Source organism: Epargyreus clarus, unplaced genomic scaffold (assembly GCF_041222505.1).
Source record: "Epargyreus clarus isolate Ecla_fem2 unplaced genomic scaffold, WU_Ecla_fem_2.2 ptg000035l, whole genome shotgun sequence".
Taxonomy (NCBI): domain Eukaryota; kingdom Metazoa; phylum Arthropoda; class Insecta; order Lepidoptera; family Hesperiidae; genus Epargyreus; species Epargyreus clarus.
The window spans coordinates 2,861,850-2,889,581 of record NW_027332240.1 but is presented as its reverse complement, the minus strand read 5'-3'; the positions used below and the strand labels follow the sequence as shown (position 1 = coordinate 2,889,581).

Here is a 27,732-nt window from a genome sequence, read left to right as displayed (position 1 = left end):
TAAGTCTGTATATAAGTACTCATGTGCTAATTTTATTTTAATTTTTTTCTCTATTATGTTTGAGTGAGAAGACAACAAGACGTAAGACAAGGTAGTATTAAGTATAGTCTGATTCATAATTAGGTGTCCAAAATGTAAACAAAGGTGTTGTCCTATTAAGAAAATACGTTTCAAATGGTAGTTTCTTATTTTTGACAATATTTAATTAATACAACAATAATAAAATAATAATCTAAATAAATTAAGATCAATTAACATTTTCTAATATTTATATTACCTCAATTTCGTTCCATACAGTAATAATAATAAAAAACAAGGTTTATGGTAGAAAATTAAAATGTGATAATGGTAACACAATCGGAACCCAAAACATTTCTTGTGCTGTCATTTTTAAGTTTCGTAGCTGATGTTATTTATTTTCGTGATTGTAATCGAACTCAAATGTATTGTCGTTTTCATAGCGCGTTTGTTAAATTGTGAATAATTGTAAACTTTTCGTTTTTTGTCGAGTTTGTTAAAATTTTTGTTTCTTGTTAATTTTGACAGTGACATTTGTTTGTTTACATTTTGGACACCTAATTATGAATCAGACTATAGTTATAGTAGTTAGTCTTGAACTCAGTTTAAAATGTTATTAGTATGAAGTAAGTACATACATACAAGTAAGTACATACAAGACGCTTTCACACTCATACACTTTCTACACACACAAGGATTCCCTGTATCGTGGGTGCTATGGACAAACACATAGACAAATACACAAACACCCAGACCCAGAAACAGAAACCTAAATTCTTAATTTAAACATCTGTCTAGCCGGGGATCGAACCCGGGACCCTTTGCGCGTCAGACCGGTATGGTGACCGCTCCGCCATGCGGATCGTCGTTGTAATGTTTTGATGATGTGAACCTCATTAGTTGTGTCATATAATTGAAGTTCCGGATCTTTAAACCTGTTTTATTTGGGAAATCGTATTTGTTGTTTAACAAATGTTGTACTGAATTAGCAATTTTCATTTTAATGTTGGGAATTCTCGGTGATTCTATGTAGAACTATGTATGACCGTAGTTGGTAGATTTGATCTAAATGCCTGATGAGGTCCGGCCATGAAGGTTATGTCGGTGAGGTTCAATGACAGCAATGAAATCACAAACTCTTCAATTTGACTTACCTTACATAGTTTAGTATATGACAAATGGATTGTGTGGGACCTTAAATTACTTCAAAAACTTTTGAAGCGCAACCTCAAAAGAGTCGTTCCTACGTCATCAGAGCAGCTCTGAGCTGGCGTCTGTGGCTGACTTCAGGTAGGAATCTAATTCTATCCGGGGTTGATAACCGAAGTTCACTGGCAGAAGAAACCACTTAACATCAACTGGATTTAAAGCTACGTAAGACGTATTATCTTCAATTTTTTGTCTGGGTCAACAGGTGATAGATTTTCCCATGTAAAAAATCATTACTAAGTATAAATACAGAACGTGCAAAGGTTAAGAACGTCACAACTGGCCTTGAAACATAAATAATGCACTCGATTGAAAATCGGAAACAGAATATTTAATTCATTAGGCGAATCGATTATGCGGTGATAGTTTCAAGGCTTTGTTTTTCTTCAGCGTTGAGTGAGTTTTTGTAAGGGGCATCTATTCATTATGTGAGGCGGAAATGTGATGTGGAAGGGAGTCGAGCCAAATTTTACCCAAGATTATATGGGAGAGGGAAATCTCGGCAAATATCATGTTGGTCAAAACTGGTTTAAATTCAGTAAACATTTTTCTTACTTCTTTATAGCAGCTGCTTTATAGCAGTAATACACACGATACTACTGTTGTGGTCTGATAGCAAACGAGCATTCCGTCCACCTGATGGTAGCTACTGCCGCGTTTAGACATCTGTCATCAACCTCTGATAAGTTTAGATTCATGCCGAGTATCGGCATACATGGGCCGCTACCTCTGATGTCCAATTTGAATCACCTCGGATAAGTGTGTTTTCCTTACCACATCCTTTGAAACAGACACAGCATCACTGTTGTGATGTGAACGTGAATGTAAACAGCGCTGAACAAATAAGTGTAAGTAAATAGGTGGTGTCGCTGGAGTCGAACATTAATGGCTTCCTTTAAAATTATGATTCTTGGTCTCTTTTCGGTTTGAGGACAGGAAAGGCATTACCGTGCTGTTTAGTTAGTGAAAGTTGCGTGCAACATGTTATGCAAGGGATAGAATGGCTTCGGTAATAAGATAGGTAACTATACCATCTTAGGTCATAGTTAACTAGATCATAGTTAACTTAGGTAATTCTCCAATATAACTATTTCATAAGGTTATCGTTGTCATCAATCCCATAGTGTTCCACTGCTGGGCACGGGTTTTCTCTCTGAGTAGGGTTTGGGACATAGATCGCGCTTTTCAAATGCGGATTGGTAGAGACTTGGGATACTTTTGAAACTTTTATTTTGTAAGAATTTTCAGGCTTCTGCGTATTCTTTGCCTCCCGATGTATTCCTTGAACATTTAAGAAAATAAGAATTAGTTTTGTAATATGCACGTCAAAATGCATTTCTACGGAACTTATTCAAATTCAAATGGAATTAATTCAAATCGGAATTACATAAAAGGTAATCCAAATTCAAATGATATTCATTCAAAATGGATTCTTTTAGAACATTAAGTCAAATTCGAATTGTATTCTTTCAAATTGGAATTACATAAAGCCTAATTCAAATTCAAATGGCATTATTCAAAATTGATTCTATGGAACTCTTTGAACGTGACTAGTTAAATGACCTCACAAGGTGTAAGTTGTGTACTTACAACGGTTTACCGGTTACGCAACACACAAGGGCTTCAGTTAAAGGAAGTTATAAGGTCATTCGTTTTCTTGGGTAATACAGGGTAATAGTAATAGCAATTGTTCTAAATACTTGCACACGTACTGGTATTCGAATGTGGTAGAATCAACTAAAAAGTAGAAAATAATTTTCAATCTAGGAATCAATTAAGGAACAGTAAATTGTATAATAGTGGAAAAAGTGTGGGGTGCTTTTCGAAAATTAATAAGTGGAGCACTCCACGCTTTTTTCACAATTATATATATTATATATATATATATATATTTATATATATATATATTATATATATATATATATATATATATATATATATATATATATATATATATATATATATTGTATATATATTTTTTATATAGTATACCTAGTATATTATATATTTTACTAGCTAACCCGGCAAACGTTGTGTTGCCATATAAATAAAAAAATGTTAAGGGTGTACAACCCTTATCACTTAGGGGTATGAAAAATAGATAGTAGCCGATTCTCAGACCGACTGAATATGCAATATAAAATTTGGAGAAAATCGGTAAAGCTGTTTCGGAGGAGTACGGTAACTAACATTGTGACACGAGAATTTTATATATAAGATATACATTGTTAAATGCCATGGAGTATGGCGGGTTCCATTGATGATCTCAGTTATGGTTGTTTTCCTATTCGGTATCTTATAAATATGCGTTCATTTATTAACTTTCACGTTAAAATTAAATAACGCTTAAACCGACAACTCATACTAGTTTCAAGGTCTGTCATTGTGATTGGTCTTTGGACTCCAGTGTATCATTAGTGATGATGAATTATGTTAATTATGCAACGATGTCATGACATCGTTATACGTATTGGTTGATGTATATTTAATACTTTGTACCCATTGTTTGTTTTGAAGTTTGTTTGGGAGAACGCTAGAAATAAGTCTTCCAGCTCTAGTGTTTCTACCTACCTACCTACCTACCTACCTACCTACATAATTACAATTTATGCAGTTACTTCGAAACTTCAGTGATATTAATATAGATTATTCTGTGACCTCATCTTGAGGTAATTCATCTTCATCTTTAGGTCCCATAAAATCTATTTGACTGATGTCATGCCAGACGTTCTAAGGGTTGCTTTTACAAATACAGAGAATATCGATTTCACTTTTAATTTATCTCAATCTATTTTACGAGGTGATTTCAAAATTGAATAGCTTTTTGGATCGCTTTAACAATTTTCACGAAAATAATTCGGTGCAACTTGGCATCGTTTCAAGTATGGCGGGTGTGCAACGGCATTGTTCGATACGTCTGCTATGTTTGTGACGTCATAGTATAGTAACACATTTTGCTGTGTTACGAGATGAGAGTTATGAGACGGGTTTCGATGGACTTATATCGATAGAAGTCTAAATACAATTAGGTATAAAATATGTCTGCGTGTAACATCCAAATAACCTGTCCATAACATCTACGTTTCTAAAGATTTTGAACTTGGTAAAATGAAAGTGAAAATGTGTTACACAAAGTAGCTTCTTTACCGATTTATTTTTGCGATTTCATTCTAGAGGATTTATCATCTGTATTCCGATTGAAATCAGATGCTTGTAACAATCACCTGACCACATCTCGTACTATAACGTGTTATAATAATTATACACAAAATGTACTTTGATAAAACAACAGACGAGTGTAGGAATCACCTGGTTATATCTCGGACTATCACGTCTTTAAAAAACTACCCACAGCTTGGACTAAATTTACATAAAGGCGTTTTAATAATTAAAAATGCTATGATTAAAAAACTCTAAACCTTTACAAAATCGTTTAGCTTGATCAAAACATTACAAACCGCTTGCAAATCTACATAAACCAACTCAAGCGCTCTATCCACATAATTTAATTTGACGATTTGAGACGGTTTGGCAAGCGTGCGAGTGCGGCATTATAATAATTATCGGCAAAAATATACTTCATTCAAGAACAGATGAGTCTAGCAATCACCCGGCTGTATCCCAGACTATCATGTCTTTAAAGAACAATCCACAGTTTGGACGGCTTCCAAACAGAGAGCTGCAATTTATTTGACATCGTTGTTTAAACTCGAGCGCTATGAACGTTGTCCGCGCATTGTTCTGTCTACCTCGTTTCAAAAAAAAAAGACTGAGCATCTGAAACCAAATATTGAAGCATACCAATTTTTTTCGAATTGTTTCTTTTAGTGTAGCAAACGAGCATGGTCAGTGACCACTGCCAACTATGGATATATCGATACCTTAATTCGCAAATCAGCCAACTCCACTTTTTGTCAAAATGTTTTTTATTTATTTTGATAGTAAATGGCGTTGAACGAAATCAAAATAAATAAATAAACATTTAGACAAGAAGTGGAGTTGGCTGATTTGCGAATTAAGGTATCGATATGCAATCGATGCGCAGGACGCATGAGGACTGAGTTAGTGCATTTCCCTTATCCCAGAATACAGAAGCGCTTAAAAGTAGTAAAACAAATACATTAAATACTTTAAGCTACATACAAACATTACACTGTTAAAGCATAATACCGACTGCGTTCAGTATTATTACGAAAAACAGATAAATCGTTACATTATTGTACGATATTAAACGCTTGAAAAATGTTGTATTGTTTTATGTGTAAACTACGCAGTTTAACACAACATTCACTAACTCTACCATCGCGCTCAGTCACACAAGTGCAAGTTATATTTCGATGCAATGTTCCGAAGCGTTGTCTGAATTTTTTGGTCTGAGCTATCGAGTAATTAAAAAGATTGTCCAGCACCGGCTTAAGTAACGAGTGTTTTTGTTTTGTAAGCAGCAGATATATACCATATCTATAGATCTATAAAATCTACATCTACAGATCTACGAGTATCTATAGAATCCACACGCAACATTGTTGTAACTTGAGTACTATATTAAGAGTAGACACTTCAATGACTTCATTCATTCACTCCTTTGCCGTCTTACGGTCTCATCAATGACCAATTCAATGTGATAGAGTTCTTCAAGGTTCGACACCTGTACCACTTTCTTACCTATTTCCATTAATAGCTGAATTATAATGAGAAATGAGCTGAGCCGACCACCTAATGGTGAGTGATGCATTTCGCCCAAGGATACCTGTACCATGTAGGGTAGAGGTTCTACCTGAAGCCGATCATAGATGTGTAGTCATTCTTAAGGAGTAAGATGATTCTTATATGGAAACGAAGGAGGTAAAATGTAAGGAACCAATTTGGTGTACGATATATTTTTTTACGCAAAAATCTTGTTATAATTTTACCAAATATTAAGTCTAGGTTTATAATGTATTTATTTAGTTTTGGAATTAACTAGTCTTCTCAGTGTCAGTTCGTACTTGACTGGAGCTTTTGGAAAAAAATATGGAACATTTAAAAATCCTTTTACTGAAAAATTTAAATTGAAAAAAATAAACCCTAAAGGGAAAATATTTTGATAGAAAAGTGGAAGAAGAAAATATTTCGTCGTAAATAATAAATAGTCGTCCTTCTAATGCGAGCGCCCTAGATCGCCTAGTTCATCTATATATGAACGGTCCGGCCCTACGTCCACTTATAAACACGACGATGTCATACAGACCGTAATATTTATTTATTCCTATTTAATTAACCCTTCATTCAATTATTTTAAAACATACCGCTCAGTCACTTAATATGTCACACCCCGTTTCTTGGATGACAATGTCAAATGTCAACGCTCCAAAAATAAAAGAACAAAGGAGTTCTCGTACACAAATTGAATAAATACACAGTGGAGTGTTCATTTTGATAATATAATCGCGCGTTCGGCTTTGGCGCGCAGTTCGGGCCGAGTACTCGGGACGGTGTATACTCCACCGGTTTTTGTCGCATAATTTATTTACATTTAATTTTTAAATCGACAAGCGCCGATTCTATTACGCACTTCACTAGCGTCGCGCGTGCATTGTGTTCGTATTTCGAATTATAATTTTATTGTTCTTTTGTTGTTGTTCTAAATTAAAAAGTGTAAGTTTGAAGTTGGAGAACAGTGTCGTGCTTAAGTGTTTAAATACATTGTAATTGAAACGTGTAAATTTACACAGTTGCTGGACATTTCTTCAGTGTGCAGTGTTGATATAACTGGAATATAGTTGTCGTTTGCTGTGTTTCGGCGGTTTTCTTGGCAGTTTTCCTTGTATTGAATCGGATGAAAGATGGATGAAGAAAGAATTTGTTTCAGTAAGTGGTATGTGTTGTGTGGGATTTGTTTCTTTTTTTTTTTAATTTTAAACACAATATTTCCGCATTTCTTTCAACTTTGTTGTGAATGGCGTAGAATTTTCCATTGTTTATCGCGATAATTTATATTTTAGCTTAGCGTTGATAATACGGTTTATCTCGCTAATGAATGAACATTGCTTAGGAATCCCCATTTATAATTAAATGGAATTCTTGTAAAGTTATTCGCGTGTATCTCTCTGTCTGTCTGTGGTAATATAAGTAGCAAACGGGTTATCTGCTTCACGTGCTAATGCTCGCGACCCCACATGGACAAAGAGTCCTTCGAAGTAGATGACAGATGTGTTGGTGTGCATGAGGTCAAGAAACTATGTCCGAAATTATCAGAATATATAATTCAGACGTGCATGTGTGAAAATCTCTTTAAAATCTGGTCAGCCGTTTCTAAATTAAAATCAGTTTCAGATTTCAAAGGAATTGTCAAGAATAACACTATTTGATTTTTATTACTTTTAATATTTTGAGGGACTTTTTCAAAATCTGATTGGTTTTCTGTAGACTGGAAAAATGGAAATGCAATCCACATGATGATGGTAAGTGGCTACTGCCGCACATTTACATTAACCCCAAGTAATTAACCCCAGATAAGATGAAATTCATACCTGAGGTTGGCTTCATAATATATGCGTTACTGCCCCTGAGGAACAAGTTGGGACGCCTCGGAGAAGTGTATCTATCTCCCTTACTAAGTCATGGATTATTTGATATTTTATTATTCAATATTGTTTTAATTTTGCACATGCGGTCAATAAAGTCAAACTTATTTATAAATTGTATCTGAAATAGAATGGCTGTGTGACCTCTTTTAAATAATGTTGTAGGCCAACACTGATTAGAAGATCTAGGCATGTGGGAGGAACGTATAATAATAATAAGTAATAATATTTACTTAGTATATCGTTTGACAGTACTTAGTTGAAAGATGTGGTTAGATATCTTGAGTTATGATCTTATGACCGATAATTCAATTCAATTTGAAACTCAATTAAGAAATTTTTCATCTGGAGGTACGAGGTTTGAATTCGAGACTTGCAACTCTTATTTTTTTAAAGTTATGTGCGTATTAACTATCACTTGACTTAACGGTGAAGGATTTTTTTATAATATAGAAGTAGCAACCGAGCATGCAGTCCACCTAATGGTAAGTGGCTACCGCCGACCATAGACATCTGTAATCAATCCGTGATAAGATTAAAGAGTCCTACCTGAGGTTGGCCACAGATTCGGTTCTACATTTCGATTTGCTTCTAACCAGTACACAACAGCGATTAACACTGCTGTTATAAGGCAGAAACAGGCGTGCCAGTGGTACCTCTGGAGTCAAACTACAGTGTGTTCTTCAACCTGAGGAAACCTACTTACGTGAGAGATAAAAAAGTAACGACACCAATCTAGCCTAAATTGTACGCAAAATCTGAAATTCATCATACGCATCAACTAATTATTGGTGCCACAGTATTAGTCCGTTTTAATTTAGTCCACGTGACCTATTTACTAGTTTACGCGGAACACTGCATTAGATGACTAATTGTGCCATGTTTGTTCTGATACAACGCAGAATTCGGTGTGTAAGTATTTAACACACCGAATGACCATTTGAAGGGAATGGTAGCCTTGTAGCCGTAAGAATTATACGATTTGGTTTTAGCTGTTTATAATTATAAGCAAACAAATGTGAGGTAGGGTGTTTTATACGAGATTTTCATTTGGACGAAATTTCGTGTGAAATTAAATTAGTACGTTTTGTTTGGTTAAAATTTGTAATCGGAGAATGTTAATCGGGGAGTCCGAGGTTCGGATTCCAGGCAGGCACCTATGATTTTACAAATTCCTATTAGAAAATATTTATTACTTACTGAAAGGGAACATCGTAAGACAACCAGTACATTTGAGAGTTCTTAGAAAAAAATTCCAAAAAATGTGTGATGTCTTCCAATCCGCACTTGGTCAAACGCCGCGGTAAACCCTTCCTATTCTAAGACAAGACCCATACCCATCCGAAGGACAGTATATGATTGACGATATACGAACACTGCAAATCAAAGAAAACTTGTAATAAAAGCGTTATACTAAATACTATACACAAAAACAGCTCGATTAATCTACTGAATATTTTGCGTGTCTTTAGGCACTCTTGCCGTAATTAAAAACATGTGTAACATACATATAATTAATATTAATTAACTAATTTGTAATTAACAAAAAGCGTTCAGTCACTGATAATATCTCGCGAAGCTCGTCGGTAACACATATATAATGCGTGGGTTCTCACGACGCGATGAGGAAAATTGGACCGAAAAATATCACATTTTTTCTCAATGTTCCTATTTTTGTCTACTTTCCGGAAATCCTATTTGTGTTTATGCTAATAGGTGACTCTTAGAAACAGTGTCCCAGACTAATTTGTATCATATGGCTCGTTTTTTTATATACTTTTTTTTTACTTTTTCGCCACTTCTCCATAACGAATATACCTACCGAAGTGGAGTTAGGTTATTGTATTAAAGAGATAAAGGATCTACTTTGAATAAAATATTATAAATTTTGAATTTGATTAGCAATTACTATGCAGAAAATATTTTTTTATATATTCAGTCATGTCTGCCGGGTTCTACTATATTTTTATTACGTTGATTTGCATATTTTAATAATAATATATTCGATTCTGTTAATAAAATGTTGTTATATTCACCTTTTATGGAGGGGATACATTATTTTATTATAATGCGTAAAACTCCGTATTCGTTAGCGTTTATCGGAATAAGGAAAAAGTGTATATTTATATTTCTAAATTTATATCTTCTATATGCAAGTTTTCTGTGTAGTTTAAATGTTACAATTATTTAAACGTAGTACAAGTTTTTGTGGTTCGACTGCGGCACTATCACGTAGGTATTATAACCACAACCTTGTCTTATAACAGTAATGTGTTTACAGTAATAACAGTAACGTAAGATGGTCGCCTCATAAGTCATATGTGTAAAGTCATATGTGTGTGTTGGGAGTTCGGGTCAGCAAATCAAAGCCTCAGATTGTTGTTCTTCCAATATATTACCATCATACATCAATTACTTCACAAGCTCGTCACGACTCAACTAGAAACTTCTATGTTAGCCCCCTTTCCCTCAGTTTTTTTCGCGCCCAAGCTACCGCCATTTACTAACAAAATAAATAAAAAAAACATTTTGAGAAAATTGGAGTTGGCTGATTTGCGAATTAAGGTATCGATATGTAAATGGGCTCAATTGGATACATATAAGGCAATCATCTTAGAGGAGTTGCTTATGAATATCCATGGGCAGCAGTGCCGAGAAGGTGGACTGCTTGCTTGTTACTAAACTTTTGTTTTGAGGAGTTTGTTTCAATTATATACGTCTAAATAATATAACTATTGTTTTGCGATGCTAAAAACGACACTATTAATTTAATAAGTGTTAAATGAATACAAATCCTAAAAACAAAAGCACCGACAGCTCAAAAATGATTGTTATTTTTTTTTTAAAGAGACGATATGTAGGCTGTATCAGTCTCACAATTTAGGAGGCCTAATTTGCAATTACAGTAAACAGATAAGCAGTGTTCTCATTTTCAACTTTTTCGGCGAAATAATAAAGTACTCTGTACATATTTAATGTTGCTAGGTCTACATAAGATTTAATGTACAAATAAAGAGGTTTTATTACGAGTGAAGTTGCCCGCGATTCTGTGTGTTTAGTAAAGTTATAAACGTGTGTGTTAAAAGTTGTGTTTACTTTGTTAAGGCTTTTATTTACTGTTTTGTCCCTTTAGGGCTTGAGTTTTTAACAGACTTCATAAAAAGAGGTTCTGTATTCGATCGCTATGTATGTGTGTAACTTTGTAAGTCCGCGATTTTCTCATAAAACTATTGATCCAATTTGGATGGGGTTTTGGTTGTCAGGAATACTTTTTGGGTGCTTATCAAAATTAAATTACCCCGCTTAGTATGTAGATTGCATTTGTTATATATTACGCGTTAAAATTTGAATGGCAGAGCCTTTATCATTCAGTCAAGGACGCAGAGGGTTTGATCCCCGGCCAGACAAATGAATTAAAATTTCCAAAAATGTAAAAGAGAAATTCGGATTTCTATTCTAGGTCTGAGAGTTTCTGTATTCCTCGTTGTGTGTGCACACAGGAAATCTTAATGAAGAAAGCGTTATTTATTTATGTTTCATATGTAAATACGGGGTTTTATTGTAGTGTAGGATACGATACGTAGGTAAGTGTAAGTAAAACGTGTATGGAGCACGGGTAAACAAAGTGGGCGTGATAAAATATCAGACTGAACGAGCGGATGTCACGTAACTTTCTTACGAGGAAATAGCTTGCATAACTGCAAACTATAGATATTTTTTTACTTTATTCATTGAATTGTCTACTATATGTATTTCGTTAGATCAAATGGCTTGCATAAGTGCAAAGTATAGATATTTTTTTACTTTATTAATTGAATTGTCTACTATATGTATTACGTTAGATCATAGGTTCTGTAAATTTTATTTGGTAGAGGACTACAGGGTCCCCGACGAAATGCATGCAACCTAGAGTACGAGAGTCATATGAACGCGCCCTGGCGGGCTCTAGCTACGTAAGTTGTACACTTCTCCCTCCCTATCAGGAGTTTTCGACATTAACGTCGTCCTTGCCGGGTTCGCTGGCTGGGCGATTTGAGCTTCCACTCTTAACGTCTGCAAACCAGAAAGTACCTATTAAGTTGCTTATTATGACACACTAGGGATATAGGAACAGACCATTCGTGGAGAATCTAGGTGTTTCCAAGCGATACTGTGTTCTGATGTGTACAATTTGAAATTTATTAAAATTATTTAAGTTTATGAATACGAAATTCGACTATTTGCCCAATAAACGATCTACAAATGCCATACCAAAAGAATTAATAATAAACGCTTTCTACACTCACAGACCCACACTAGGATTCCCTGTGTCGTGGGTGCCATGGACACACACATAGACAAATACACAAACACCCAGACCCCGACAGAAACAGAAATCTAAATTCATCATTTAGATATCTGTCTGGCCGGGGATCGAACCCGGGACCCTTTGCGCGTCAGACCGGTATGGTGACCGCTCCGCCACGCGGGTCGTCTACTATAGCTTCTAGAATTGCTTCAAACTCGGAGAAGGTCAACTCAGGATTTGTAGAACCCTTCATAACGATGACGTCATCGATACCTATCGTTTTTAATCGCATGCAATGTTGACAGTACAAAGGTAAACAGAGACGGAACAATCGCCGGGGCGCTGGTGCGAGCGGAACAAAACATCGGCGTCTGTTTACACTACCGCCTGTAGTGGAACACGCTTTGTTATGGAAACAACAGACGCTTGGTGTAAACAGTAGAGCAGTAGGTATAATAGGAGTGGGTAGCGACTTTCGCGATAAGGGCCCGGGTTCGAATCTGACACATCTTCTGACATATAAAAAATTTATCACTTGTTATAACAGTGAAGGAAAACATTGTGAGGATGTGTGAGTATCTGAGAGAGCTTAAAAAGGTATTTCTCATTGGTATGTGAAACTACCAATTCGCTCTTGGCCAGCACAGTGGACTGAGAAGAGACTCGTGCCCAGCAAAGGGTTGATAATGATATGACATATAATGATGATATTTCTACTTATATGGTTCGCATGGTTTGGTTCCAGCGATTAGATTTATATATTTGTTAGCATTTATGTCTTCAAATATACGTGTTTATGAATACTAACTGACCCGGCAAACGTGTTGCCATATAAATAAAAAAATGTTAACTGTGAACAACCCTTATCACTTAGGTTATGAAAAATAGATAGTAGCCGATTCTCAGACCTACTGAACATGCATATAAAATTTGGTGTAAATCGGTAAAGCCGTTTCGGAGGAGTACGGTAACTAACATTACGACACGAGAATTTTATATATAAGATTTAATCAACATATCAATAGTATATTATGTCTACACTCTACAATCTCTACATATAGGTATTATATCATCACCGTTATAATTTACCGATCAGTGTTGATCACGAGTTTTAATTAATTGTGGTGTTAATTAGATGCTTTAAATAACACGTGTAGTGGATATTGCGTCGACTCTATGTAGAGTATAATACATAGTGTTATACTGGTGGTTAGTATTGGACTCTACTGTTTATACGTTGTAAAGTCGAGTGGGACTGATACTATACGTGTGAAGTAGACTCTACACTACATTGTACAGTCAAGAAGAGACTGTTTGTGTGTTAAGTGTTAAGATTCACTTGTGTAGTTGTGTCTATTTGTGGGTGTCACACACGTGTCGTGGCATAGTGTCTATATGGTTCCAAGTTGAAAGATAGAGTTTTGAAGTTGATTCGTATGGTGGGAGAAATTATTAGAGGATTTTTTCACAGAATCGCGTCGCCATAACAAATTGTATGATAGCTGCTCGCAACAACTTCAGAGCGGACTAGCAGTTTGGCGCGAACTATACTTAACTACAGACACCCTTTTTTGTGATGATTACGACTCTATGCCCATAAGTATTACATAAGCAATTAGCCTGTTACAGTTTGGACCAATTAAAAGGCCTTATCTTCCTTAACAGTACTGGATGGACCTTCGAGCCATTAACCCAGATACCTTGACACGGTACAATCTGTTGTTTGTAAACGACACTCGACTTGCAATTAGCTCTGACACCGATTTAACATACTTATATGTAAAATATTTTAATGACTCTCTGATAGCGAAATAATAGAGATGTATGATATCAGTGACATGTGATTGTTTTTTTAAATTGCTGGTGGTATTTTTTAATATTGTAATACAACTTTAATAATAATATCGCATCTACGACCTTACCTAAATGCAACTTGTAAAACTCTGTAAACGGGTAAACAATCTGGGATTGATTTCAAATCTCCATGAGCGGCAGCGCCCACTTATCACCACAATAACCGCCTGCTCGTTTCTACTTCAATATTACAGAAAAACCTATACATACTGCTAGAATTTAGGCTTTAATATTTTATTCGAGAATCATAGCCTTATCTATTTTATCTGAGACATCAAGCAGACAGATGTATGAAGTGTATGTATCCATACAATCATGTATTTCTTTCGTGAATGTCGCATCTGTATAAATATTGAGAGGCGCTATCAAAGAAGCTATATTCCAGAAATATCGTATTCGGTTATCAATTTCCTTATGTCATTTATTATTGTTATGTTTGTGAGAATGTTTTTTAAGTATTTATTTCTGAGAATTTGAGATATGGTGATGCTATGCTGGCATATTAACGTTTTAAAGATGATATGCTGTTTTTTTTACTACGCTATTTATGACCTGGATTTATCTAGGTATGTATATATGTAACAGAATCTTTGAACTCGATTTTTTTTAAATATTAAAGTAGCCAAGAAGCATGCAATCCGCATAAGATTTCTACCTTTTTTTTCGTAACGAAGGGGAAACCTTCAAAAGGTACCCGACGACGTAGGAGCGACGCCGGGTTATGTGGGATTTTTACCGAACTAAAACCCCCCGGTGGCCGTCCTCAACGCTTGTTGGAGAACTGCGGGATCTCCGACGAAACGCAACCGGAGTCCTCCAAGCGTGATGCCCGATCGGGCTCTGCCCCGGGAGAGCAGTTTTCGCTCCTCCCACACTACCTGGTGTTCACGACGGTATGCGAGCACACATACCGCCGTCCTTCCCGGGTTCGCTTAATGGACGGTTCGAGCTCCCACTCTTGCCGCCCGCAATCCCGGAAGCCCCCTTTTAGTCGCCTCTTGCGACAGGCAGGGGATACCGTAGTCCTATTCTAGTCCCGGATCTATAGGGACATAAGATTCCTACCCAAGGTTGGCAATAGAACCCCTGGAAAATATGTTGGAAAGCCTCGTATAAGCATATCTCCCTCACAACACCCTTTAAAGCGAAATAAAGAAGCATTACAAGCCTTACGAGTTCCTTAAAAAGAATAAACAATGTCAAGTATTTTCCTTTTTTATTTTTAATCTATTTACGTTTTCCTTATGTACACATCATAGGCCCATACAAAATGGATTTAGAAGCAATTTACCTAAACGTTTTTACGATGTCACATTTTTTGCTCAAATCCATAATCACATCGTAACTTAGTAGCGAATTACAACATTTTTGTAATCACCAATTACCACCAGAAGCGTGAAGTTTTTAATGTGGTCGGTTAACATTTCGTATTCGGTACATTAGTGAGTTCATAGTACCGTACTGGTATGGATCAGGTGTTGATAACCTTTGGCTCTTAATTTTAACAACCCCAATTTTCTGTGGGCTTATTTTTTTTGTCAAATATCTAAATAAATTTTTTGTGTGAGCTTGGCTTACACTTGTTCAATTTTTAGACAAGTTCAATGGAAATTAAGTTAAATTTAACTTAATAGCATGGATTTCCGCAAAGTAACGCCTGATACAATTAACTATTCAATGGAAATGTTTGTTTCTCTTAAAATTACAGTGATTTCTATAAATTGTCCTGTCTAAATTCCTATTACACACACTTATGACTCTCGTTATAAATAATATATCCATCAATTTTTGCCTACTAAAGATCGGAATTAAACTATTGCCAATTTTTACATTTGGGACAAATATTGAGTAGATTGATTATCAATTAGGGGCGTAAGTGGAGATGAGCCGATCAGTAAGGAACCGGCTATCTTTTATTTGTTTAAACATTTGGTTGTTATCGATATCAATGTTTGTTTATGTTATTTGGTTTACTGGAATTTAATAGGTGGTTTTAATAACAAAAGTTTTATAACATACCTATGTGTTATTGTTCAAACTGAGATAAAGACTGTTGTTATTTTTTGATAAATGTTTTTATGTGATTACTTATCGTGTCCACAAATAACAGGCAAATAAAATGGCAGTTGATTTGACGTCATAGACAACAAAGAAACAATAAGGAAGTCAAATCCTTTGTGGTTCAACTCCGGTGGCACCTTTGCCATACCCTTTTCTGTTTTACTATCGCAGTGTTAAGCGATGCTGTAATTCCGTTTAGAGAGATGTGATAAGTGAGATAAACGAGACGTTCCAACGTCATTCTTATTATTCCTAAAGACTCCAATAGTATTGCCACGGGTCTTCTCTCAGAGTGATTAGGCCATAGTCTATCGCGCTTGCCAAGTACGAGCTGGTGGTTGATGGTTGGTGGCGAAACTTAACACACTTTTGAGGACGTTTTTTACAGAACTCGAGTACACAGTAATAATTATTTTTTATACGCACATTATTTTGGACAATCGGCGGCACTTAGGATTCTAACCTTTGACTCCTCGCCTAAAGGCAAAGTTACAATCTAGGCTAACGCTTTAAGACCCAAGACTCCACATAAAAAAAGTATATTTTTCTATCCAAAAAATGTTGCAGACCCCTGCCATAGACAAACACCATGCGCGTTCAAAATAGCCACTCTCAAGGCTAACGAGGTTCTGTGAAGTACCTACTCTAGGCTGGTGGGCCCAACTACCTACAAACATTCGTACGCCATTCACGGCGGAATAATAATGGATTGAGGCTGCATGTAGCTTACATTTAGCCTGAAAGATCAATAAACTATTCGTATGTTTGTTTGTAAACTAAATTGTTGTCTAAATATAATGGTTGTGTTTGGTTGGTTTTGGATTTATCTTGATAAGTAGGTAAGGTATAGTTAATTAATTTAGGGCAATTAGCTGGGGTAGGGGTAATTGGATTTGTAGGCAACATTTAATCCATCTTTTTTCCGGTAAGATTACAATACAATTACAATCGTACATTGTAATTGTAGGCTATATGGCAGTAATAGCCTAGTGGTTAAGAAACTCGGCCTCTCGATCGAGGGGTCCGAGGTTCAAATCCCAGGCACGCACCTCTGATTTTTCAAAGTTATGTGCGTATTAGAAATTAATTATCATTTGCTAAACGGTGAAGGAAAACATCGTGAGGAAACCTGCATACCTGAGAGATTTATAAAAAAAAAATAATCTCAAAGGTATGTGAAGTCTACCAATACGCACTTGGCCAGCGCGGTGGACTATGGCCTAATCCTTCTCATTCTGAGAGGAGACCCGTGCCCAGCAGTGGGACATTAATGGGTTGATGATGATGATGAATTGTAGGCTAAACTTCATCCACATTTTTACCCGAAGATGGATGATAACTTTTGTATTGTCTCTCACCTTACTACATCTATACCACACAACACCGAAAACTATTGAGCGTAAATGAATGTTTACTTATCTTCTCTATTACCCCTACCTTCTTAGGGAAGCCACATAGGTTCTGGTTATTCCAAAGTTCCTGTATTAGCTTATATAGTATTAAGTATACGAGTATAATCCTGTATGTCTATAATTTACGCTTTCTTCGCTTGACTTGTCGGTTAAACCGGTTGTATCACGAAACTTGTTCAACATGAGGATCCACTGTTTATGTGTCAACGGAAGATTCGGATCTGTCCTATTATATTTGACGACTGCCTACTAATTAAGTTTTGGAGTTTGCTGATGACTTAGTTGGCATATGACTAAAATAGTTTATCAGGAAATCGGTCCGAAACATACATTTATAAATAATACAGGAAGTGTTTGGAGTTTCGGACAAAATTACGTGCGATCAGATATTTAGATATTTCTAACATGTCTAACTAGAGAATTATTATAAAAACAAACACCAGTCTGCTTAAACTGTGGCTTAATCTTAGTTACCGTACTCCTCCGAAACGGCTTTACCGATTTTCACCAAATTTTATATCCATATTCAGTAGGTCTGAGAATCGGCTACTATCTGTTTTTGATTTTTGATACCCCTGAGTGATAAGGGTTGTTCACCCTTAACATATTTTTTATTTATATGGCAACACAACGTTTGCCGGGTCACCTAGTAAATTATAAAATATATAAAACTGGCGATGCATTGGCGACTCCTCTGGTATTGCAAATATCCGTAGGCGACGGTGACTGCTTTCTATCAGGTAGCCCGTCTGTCTTATCGTTAGGTTATATATATAAAAAAAGTCATTTGGGCTGCAGGACATGCCAAAGAGAGAGACATATGTACGTACTTATTCTCGAAAATCTTTACCTTCCCAGTTGGGTAAAAAGTGGTCGGTCATTACTTGTACAGTCCTTTATGTTGACGTGAAAGTCTTCTATAGTTATACAAGCAAGGAATCCTGTTTCTCCATTTCCGCTAACAACGACACGTTCAGACGACTGGTTGGCAAACCGGTTGTGCAACCAATCAGAACTGATTTGGGTCGCTCAAGTTACCTGACATGTTTAAGGCGGGGATTCGCTAGTTAATGAAAACTTTATTGTATACATAACAACAAAAGAAGGAACAAATATTTTATACATTCAAAGTAGTACTAAACGTGGTGGAATCACAATAACGGTATTTCTTCCAGACATTTTCTGGAAGGACGAATCTAAAAGAAAGATCGTGTTTTTCTTGATAAAAGTGACTACTCTCTGCTAGTTGGTTCGACTGGGAAGTGTCCACCTGAACTTGAGTCAGTGCTAACCAAGGAAATCTGTCACCTACTCCAAACAGATCAGGTTCTGCCTGAAGTCGATCACAGATGCGTTGACACTGAGGAGTAAGATGGCTGCCTCAAATATAAATCTGCTGACAGCCGCGTTCTTTTACCGAAACGCAAGAATTGCTTTACGCTAGAAATTTGGGTTATACTGGAACCTCCTCTGTCGAACCATAATGGTTCTACCACCTTTCAAAGATCTTTGATCAGTACGTCATGTGGCAAGGACTGATGTATTAGAAGTGAGTCAACGTTACCGTCACTGATCTTGGCAACCATCAAATTGGCTTAGTTTCAGCATTGACTGGGTTATTTCGACAATTTGGCAGTTTCACCTCGGCCCTGACCCGAGAGACGTACTCACATGCTTTCTTAATTTCTTTGGCTCGAAACCTTGGCTCACCTTCACGTGGAATTAGATAAAAGTTTCCATGAACTTTCATGGAGATAGAGTTATATCTTTGTGCAGTTTTGTAGTTATATCACATGGTTTCCTAATGTCATTTAAATCTTGGCGCATCTTTTCATGGAGCGCTTTTTCTTATATTATATATAGGAGTAGCAGACGAGCATGCCGATGGTAAGTGGCTATTGCCGCCCATGGACATCTGTAATCAACCCCAGATAAGATTAGATATTCCTACTTGAGGTCGACCACAGATTCGCCGCTACTCCTGAGGATTAAGCTGGAACGCATCGGAAAAGTATGTCTGCCTTACCCTTCAAACCAGCGTTTAACACTGCTGTTATACGGCAGAGATAGGTAATTTCATTTAAACCTTGGGTCACCTTTTCGTGGAGTTTTAAGATATAAGTGAGAAGGTTAGGGCCCGGATAGGTTATCTCAACAGCAGTTTTGCGGTCTTAATAGAAATGAAAAAAATATTTGAAAGGTATGTTGTATTGGAAATTTATTTAGATACTAAATAAAACTCAACAACATTACAAATTGTTATGAACCTATTAAATTTAATATGTACTTTTAACAGGTACATAACATATTTATGATTTTATAGCATCAATCAGGCGGAGTTAACTGTGTCACTTGTCTCGGATAGTTTAACTGTTATAATAATATGTACCTTTCTTTATGGCTGTAGACATACTGTAGATAATATCCATAACGTACCGTAACTATTTGTGTCTTATAAACGCAATGTCAAGCAATGGTTTCAAGGGTAAGGGAATGGTTAAGACGGTATTTGTTTTTAGTCGTTAGGGATTGTATAGCTTTTGTGACTAATTTAGTATAGGGTAGATAGCATTGGGGATTGATTAAAGATTTTGTTAGGCAGCAGTGGCTTCTTATAATTAGAAAAATGCACGTAAGGAAGTTAATACATGAGCGACTGCCGCTGATGCTTCCTGTCGTCAGCGACTGCCGCTCATGCTTCCTGTCGTCAGCGACTGCCGCTCATGCTTCCTGTCGTCAGTGACTGCCGCTCATGCTTCCTGTTGTCAGCGACTGCCGCTGATGCTTCCTGTCGTCAGCGACTGCCGCCGAAAGACGCCCGTCGTCAATGATCGACCACGGTTACCGACATTAAGCGGCGTCAGTCGTCAATCCCCGTAACGGTTGCCGTCTGTTGTGGCCAATCGCCAATGATTGCCGCCAACTGCTGCTGCATGACGTGACACCGGTCAGCAACAGTTGTCGACAAGAAATGTTCCTTAATTTGCTATTACAATTGTATTTGATAAAAAATAAGCAAGTGAAATCTTAAAAGTCAGACCTCACATGTGAGAGGAAGTAAAGCATAACACGTCGATCCATTGGATCAGTTCTTACCAAACCAAACATGTTACACCTCTCCAAGCTCACATCTCACGTACCATCGAGAGTTCAAACTCGTGCATTTCTCCGATGACGTCGGCCGTTACGTAAACACGTGATACACCCACATGCACACATGTAGACACACGGATGTATAATTCAGTTTTATAGTTCGTTCATTGATGTTTTAGTTTGGGGTTCGCTTCTTGTTTTAGTTAGTCTAAATTATAATTGGATTTTCGTTGCCTGGTTTTTGAATTTGCGTTTCAATGAACTACAAGGTTAGATTTTGCCTGTACTTTGCTCGCTTTGACTGTGTCTTGGTTTTATGTATTATGGTTTGGTACAAGAATTATAAATATTTTCGGCATTACAAGTATTATTAAATATGTCACGCCATGTAGAGTCTTATGTGTCACAAGAATGCTTGCATATAACATCGAAAAAGCAGTTGTGTGTGCATGCTTGGGATTTTTATCGTTCTTTTAATGGTGTTAAGACTCCAATTATATTAATTACAGGCGACACTTGATCTACGGCAGTGACAATACTATCAAATGCACGTTTGCAGTCAATTTAAAAACTAAATTGTTTCAGTACTCCCGCTGTTAAAAATATGAACAACGTTGGCGGTCTGTCCTTCTATCGTTGAATATTTGTGGCAGATTACATAAACATTTCCGTATTTCGGAGATGATAACCGTCCCCGGCTGTTATCACTGATAACGCTATCAGTCGTTTAACTATGTCGAAGGCCTTCGGGCAGTTTAAATTTTGTTGCCAAGTTCCACTTTGAAATGAAATGAAATGAAAAGAAACGAAACGAAACGAAACGAAACGAAGCGAAACGAAACGAAACGAAACGAAAAGAAACGAAACGAAACGAAACGAAATGAAATGAAATTTATTGCAAGAATGTAGTACACAAAGATAGTTACAGTAATAGAAGTTCGTACATTCTACCATTACAATTCACGCACGTTCTTTGCACGTTCATTTGAATAAAATGTTATCGATAAGTTTCCGTAGCCGAGATAAATCGATTTCACGTTTTCTTTTTATAATTGGAGTAGCAAATGAGCTCTACCTGATGGTAAGGCACTGCCGCTAATGACCATCTGTGACCACCATATAGAACAGGGGTTCTGCTCGAAGCTGACATTTCTGATACCAATCTTGAGGACTAAAATGGTGGCTTTATGTAAGTCAACCAGAATTCTTACTCTTCCACCGAAATGCGGAACTGTTTCACGCTAGTAATATTTGTGGTAGTGGTCCGTTCCCGACCGAACCATATCGGTTCTAACACCTTCCAATCGGTAGAATAGACTGGTCTAATGAATTGAAATATGGTTTATATATAACGCGATAACAATTGAATTGTTGACCAATTTTAATAACTCTGTATTCGACCAATCAAAATAATGCGATTATGTTTTTATCCGACTCCGGAGGGTAATGTTTTTAAAGCACATGTACGAGCTCGTATGTCTCTTTTTTTACGCCCTGCAGCCCAAATGGCTTGACGGATTTTAACATATGAGTTGTCGTTGGATTGTTCTAAATTGATACTAGTTAATTGTATCAGGCATTACTTTGCGGAAATCCATGCTATTAAGTTAAGATTTAAAGTAATTCGCAACAATCCGCTACAAATATGTATGATGGTATATATTTTAAACCATGCAGTATGTACCACCCTCCCTCCCTCAAAGGATGCGTGTAGATGAAAAAATTAAAAATATACACCACCATACATACCACCACCAACACGTGTTTCGCTCCAAAACGGAGCATCATCAGGGTAAGTTGAGTCTACGACGGTTAATCGTTAAGTACTTAATTTTTAATCTTAACTTAATAAATAATACTGAATTATTTCATTTTTCGTAAATTTGTTTTTAAGCGGTCTTTTTTTGTTTTTATAACAATTACTCCCAGATTTTCAACGTTGTACGTTGTATGCTTACCGTATTATCAACAAAACAATATCTGCCAGTCCTATATCAATCTAGGGAACTGGTCTGTTTATTTTATTTGCCCGATCCTCGATCCACGATGCGCATGTGGAAAATCAAAGCAATCGTCTGTTGTGTTAAGTGGAATGTGCCGAGCTCACGTGATTTTACTCTGGTTAGCTATTATAAGATTCGATTGGATCTCGGACCAAAAAAGATAGACATAGTATGCTTAGTAGACAAGGATTATGTACACATGTGATGCAAATCATGTTGTTTGCGGTCACTATATAAATTCTTGAGTAAGCCGTTACGTTGTTGTATGGTAGTGGTAAAATGTGATCGTTTCGTTAAGTACGCAGATGATATATTTAATTGGACAACACATAAAAGTTTACATTGGCAACGTTAACAAAATCTATCATATCGTTTTAATTCATTCATGGAAATATAAGTAGTGCTTTAGAACAATGTTCCGAGAGGCGTAGTCTTTCGTTTTTTGGTCTAAGACGATTAACAGTTAGTGTTTTATTTTGGTTAATACTGCTCGTATATCCGGTGTGTTTGAAGTTGATTAGCTCTTTAGTACATAACTGTTAATTTGGCATCTTTATGTACAAAAATGTTAATTAAATTAATTATTATTAGATTATTTCATGTTCGGACTTTGGCTTCGGTTTTCTTTCGCAAAGCTTTCCTTCATCGGTAATGAATATTTTCATTTTAGGATATATCATATAATCAACCCTAGATAAGATTAGAGTTCTAATTTAGGTCTGTTGGCTACAGATGCGTTTCTAATCCTAAAGACTAACTTGGAATGCCTCGGTTAAGTGTGTGTCTAATGTTAATGCTTTATTAATTATATGTAAAAATGATGGCATTTAAAAAAAAGAGAATAATTATTATTAAAAAAAAAAGACAAACCCACTGAGTTTCTTACCGGATCTTCTCAGTAGAAGTCGCGTTCCGATCCGGTAGTAGTTTAAGAAAATATTGTAACTGACAATTTGTAAGTGGCGTCGTTGGCCTATACAAAAAATAAATATATTTCATTTCATTTCATTTCATTTCATTTCATTTCATTTCATTTCATTTCATTTCATTTCATTTCATTTCATTTCATTTCATTTCATTTCATTTCATTTCATTTCATTTCATTTCATTTCATTTCATTTCATTTCATTCCTGTACTACATCCTTCAAATCGGCAACATCACTTAACACTGTTGTTATTACGCAGGAATAGGTGTGATGGTTGTGCCGTCGGATTCGAGCCACAACTACACCTATTTCTACCTAATAACAGCAGTGTTAGGCGCTGCTGCGTTCCGGTTTGAAGGGTGTGGTAAGGGAGACAGACTTTTCCGAAGCGTTCCAGCTTAGTCTTCAGGGGTGGCGACGCATCTGTGGCCGACCTCAGGTAGGAATACCGAATCCTATCTGTGGTTGATTACACATGTTCATGGGCGGCAGTAGCCACTTACCACCAGGTGGACTGCATGCTCGACTGCTACTCTTATATTAACAAAGAAAAAACAAAACAAAGGGTTCTACCACTTAAAAGTGATCAATAATAAAAAAAAAACGGTTTCTGTAGCGTTTACACAATATCAGTGTGATATAAGTGGGTGCTTATGTTCAGGGTGTTAATAATAGATGTGTGCGCGCGTGCATTGACCCGACGTAGCGTGAAATGCATCGAATTTAGTGCAACTATCTTCATATTCAGAGTTAACTGAAATTAAGGGTGCTATAGTTAGCACTTGTTGCAGTAAACAGCAGTGATAGCCTAGTGGTTAAAGGCACACAGCCTCGGGGAGTCCGAAGTTCAAATTCCAGGCACGCATGTCTAAATTTTCACAGTTATATGCGTATTAGAAATGTTGGCTTTCTTAAAAGGTGAAGGAACAAATCGTGAGGAAAACTGCTCGCATGAGAGCTAGAAAAAAAGTTCTCAAACTTATACACAATAAGTCTACTAATTCGCAATTGACCAGCGCGGTGGACTATGGCCTAAACGGTTAGGGTCCGTTCACACATACTGGCTCGGAGAGCATCGGCCCGCATTTTTCTTTTTACACAGACCGGATGGTATACGCTTGGAATTGACCGGATCGGAGTCTTCATCTATTTCACATAGACCGGCTGGTAAAGATCTGAAAGCGGATGCACTGCAATCGGAGCCGATCGGCTGCGCGAGGGAGAATAAGCACGCAGTCAGAGCCGGCCGGCTTACTTATTATTTCACACGAAGCACGTTCTTAGTGACAAAAGAAATGCACATGCAAAAATAAACCTTAATACAATTAGGTACTCAAAACTCTGTTTCCAACGTGATAAATATCTGCTCTCCTCTCCGAGCCGATCTGTGTGAACGGATCCTTAGAGGAGATGCGTACCAGCAGTGGGATAATAATACGTTAGCATCGACCTAAACTAAGCTCGTTTGATACTTCAATTAAGTACATAAAAAGAAATGTTTAGCAATTATAATTCGGCAGGGCGGAAATAACACGCTCGAATAACTTGTATGATGTAACCTTTTCGTTTAAGGAAACTAATAAATAATTACTACGTGTATAACGTATGTACGTACGTATGTTTATGTATACGTAGTAGATTGTACTTAAAGTTTAACACGAGATGCAAATTACGTCTTTTACGTTGTTTACTAAACGGACAGGACGTTGACGGTACACGTGTATATGACTAATACCGGCTGATTTCTACCGAGTTGATTCATATCTAGTGGCGTGCATCAAAATGCATACCGCATTTTGATAATTTTAACTGTCTATATTACCACAGTATAAGGATATATATACTGTGATATTACGGTTCAATAAATAATGTGAAAAATGCCGAAATATATCGGTTTCTTGTATGACGATTCATATTTTTAAGCTTTTTATTTGCATACTAGCTGACCCGGCAAAATTTTGTAGCGCCTCAAAATCTATTTATCAAATATATTCCATACTAGTTTTTGCCCGCGGCTTCGCCCGCGTTTAAAAGAAAATAATATGACATACTAACATACATAAAACTGAAAATTCGTACCTTCATTGGAATGACAGTGGCGCCATCTGGCGAAAATTGGCTGTACCAACTCTGAAACCTTCGTGGGCTCAAGGACAACCACTTTGCTAAAGATCATCACTTGATCAAATTCATAGTTTACGATTCAATCCTTACTATTTATTATATTTAATCCCTATCGATTAAAATAATCGATCTTTTTGGTCCAAAAGATCGATTCTCCGATTAATCGATCTTAGATCGCCATCCCTAGTTCCCGTGGGATTTCCGGGATAAAAACTATCCTATGTCCTTTCTCGGGTTTTAGACTATCTTTGTACAAAATTTCATTGAAATCAGTTCAGTAGTTTAGGCGTGAAGAAAAGACAACCAGACAGACAGACAGACAGACAGACAGAGTTACTTTCGGATTTATAATATTAGTAAGGATAAAATATAGCCTATGTTACTCATGAATAATGTAGCTTTCGAATGGTGAAAGAATTTTTAAAATCGGTCCAGTAGTTTTTGAGCCTATTCATTACAATCAAACAAACAAAGTTTTCCTCTTTATAATATTAGCATAGATAATTTTTATAGCGGCCACCGTTATACATTCTCTGTCAAAATTTCAAGTGTATCTTTTACGCTTTAAGAGCTATCGCTTTAAGGTTCTATCCTTGTGACAAACGGACAGACAATGGAGGCTTAGTAACAGGGTTCCGTTTTTACCCTTTGTATACGGATCCCTAACTTATGAGTTTTTATGTTTTTATATTTTTGTATTTCGTTTTTGTATATATGTACATTCTATAAATAAGTTTCTATTAGTATATAATTTGTTTTTTTTTTTATTTAATTAGTATTTAATTTTATTGTTTCAAATATTGTATATAACCTTATTATTATCCAATAAAGTAAAATATACAATTATGAGTTTGAACGTTTATCCACATAATCATAATATTATTAATGTTTACTACCAATGTGCAAAAACTTGTTACGCATGTAAATGATAAGTTAGGCTGTTATGTGTTACAATAAACCGCGAAGGACAAAAGTTGGTCTGTTAAAACGTGTCGTGGTCAGGGCCAATGTTGTATGCTAATGTAACATTGTGATAGTTTAGTTTATAAATTAGTTTTTTCCCTTCCATTGTTAGGAGGGTGTTTATTAGGTTGAAGGAAGGCAATTAATTTCACGTAGGGTTAAGATGAGATACTCGTATGTTCGAAGGTGGTAGAACCGTTTGTGGTTCGACTCCGGCGGCACCACCGCCACACGTATTTCTGCCTAATAACAGCAGTGTTAGGCGCTGCTGTGTTCCGTTTTGAAGGGTGTGGTAAGGGAGACATACTTTTCCGAGGCGTTCCAGCTTAGTCCTCAGGGGTAGCGGCGCATTTGTGGCCGACCTCAGGTAGGAATATCTAATTCTATCTGGGGTTGATTACAGATGTCCATGGGCGGCAGTAGCCAGTTACCATCAGGTAGACTGCATGCTCGTCTGCTACTCCTATATTATAAAAAAAAAAAATGTTCGACATTTCGACGACGAATTGGCAATAACTCGTAACTCAAAAAATGCTACTTTACATAAGGATAAACGCTACTTTAAATAAGAAGAAACGCTACTTTAAAAAGACAGAACGTATTGCCAAACTTTAATATTTTGCACAATTTTGAACCTAAGCACCTGGTGTCTTAAGGACTGTGGTGATACGTCATTTTAAGTCCAAATATGCAAATAAAATAATATAAAAAAATGAGATACGAGTTATTGCCAATTCGTCGTCGATATGTGTTACAATTAACGATGAAGAACGATTGTTCCTCTTTAATACGTGTCGTGGGCAGGGTTAATGTTTTATGCTAATGTAATAGTTCATTTAATAAGAGTTTTTATATGTTTTTGCCGGTCAATAGATAGAAGGGTGTTATTGTATTTAGGTCAAGGGCGGCAATTAATTTAACGTGGTGTTCCGGATGATTAGATTGTAACAATTAATACACCGAAATACGAAAATTCCGTCCCTGAACTAGTTTTTAGGGTTCCGTACCCAAACCGTAAATATGGGACTTCATTACTCGTAAGCTTCCGCTGTTTGTCCACCAGTATTCTTTGAACAGTAATAGATAGAAACTTTAAATTTGTACAGTGCATATGACTATGGTGTATTAATATACAGTATCTTCCTATTAGAAATTCGCAAATTTCGGTCTTTGGTAGAAGAAACTTTGATAGATTGATTACTAAAACGGGAGTT

The 27,732-nt window shown here is 36.4% G+C and overlaps 1 protein-coding gene across 5 annotated transcripts in view; it reads left to right on the top strand.

The window, feature by feature from the left end:
• Positions 1-27,732, top strand: part of LOC140756619 (uncharacterized) — a 79,381-nt gene that overhangs the window by 9,341 nt on the left and 42,308 nt on the right. Inside the window, exon 1 of one of the 5 annotated variants that reach the window (XM_073092162.1) lies at positions 6,650-7,077. The exons of 2 other annotated variants lie outside the window; for them this stretch is intronic. The gene's annotated coding sequence lies outside the window, so the exon portion shown is untranslated. Of the gene's footprint in view, positions 1-6,649; positions 7,085-27,732 lie in introns of those variants that run through there. 2 more of the 5 variants (XM_073092163.1, XM_073092161.1) reach the window with 2 other exon arrangements.